At 39.6% G+C, this 551-nt stretch overlaps 1 protein-coding gene across 1 annotated transcript in view; it reads right to left on the reverse strand.

The window, feature by feature from the left end:
* The window catches only part of LOC138771283 (NACHT, LRR and PYD domains-containing protein 3-like), a 60,030-nt gene extending 59,808 nt beyond the window's left edge, over positions 1–222 (reverse strand). The window contains exon 1 of the mRNA XM_069950892.1: positions 100–222. The gene's annotated coding sequence lies outside the window, so the exon portion shown is untranslated. The remainder of the gene's footprint in view (positions 1–99) is intronic.
* Positions 223–551: the final 329 nt, after the last annotated feature.

Consider the following 551-nt stretch of genomic DNA (forward strand, 5'->3'; position numbering starts at 1 on the left):
TAAAAACATGACATGGAAATAAATACTAGTTCACACTTCATCAAAAATCAAAATATATCACTGATGCCAACGTATGCTGTATACTTTTTTCTGACTTACCTGTGAAGCTACAAGCAGGCGTACAGTCTGTCGTGTCTAGAATGGAGCGGTTCCTGGTTCTCTAATAAGGAAGAAGTTAGAAATCCTCGAGGCTAGTAGCCTGTACTGGAAGGGTGGAGCCCTAATGTAGCTCCTTGGAGGGAAAAGAAGTAAAGAGGTTGTTGCTGTCTGCTACTTCAACTACACCTGCGTTACAGCCATCTCTAAGCAGTAAGAATATGGCCGATGACATACTCATTCCTTTAGAGGTTTACAACAATATTAAGTTTGCATCATTTTCATACAGCTTCTACTTTGTACTGATTTTCTTGATGCCTAGACTGGAGTTGTTCAACAAAACTCAGCAGGGAGATCAGTGAAAAAATTCCAAAGAAATACTTGCTCCATTGACACATTGCCATCTATACATTTAAATATGCAAAAAAGGGGTCCATGGAGCCTCAGTTACAAGT

The sequence above is a fragment of the Dendropsophus ebraccatus genome, chromosome 13 (genome assembly GCF_027789765.1).
Source record: "Dendropsophus ebraccatus isolate aDenEbr1 chromosome 13, aDenEbr1.pat, whole genome shotgun sequence".
NCBI lineage: Eukaryota > Metazoa > Chordata > Amphibia > Anura > Hylidae > Dendropsophus > Dendropsophus ebraccatus.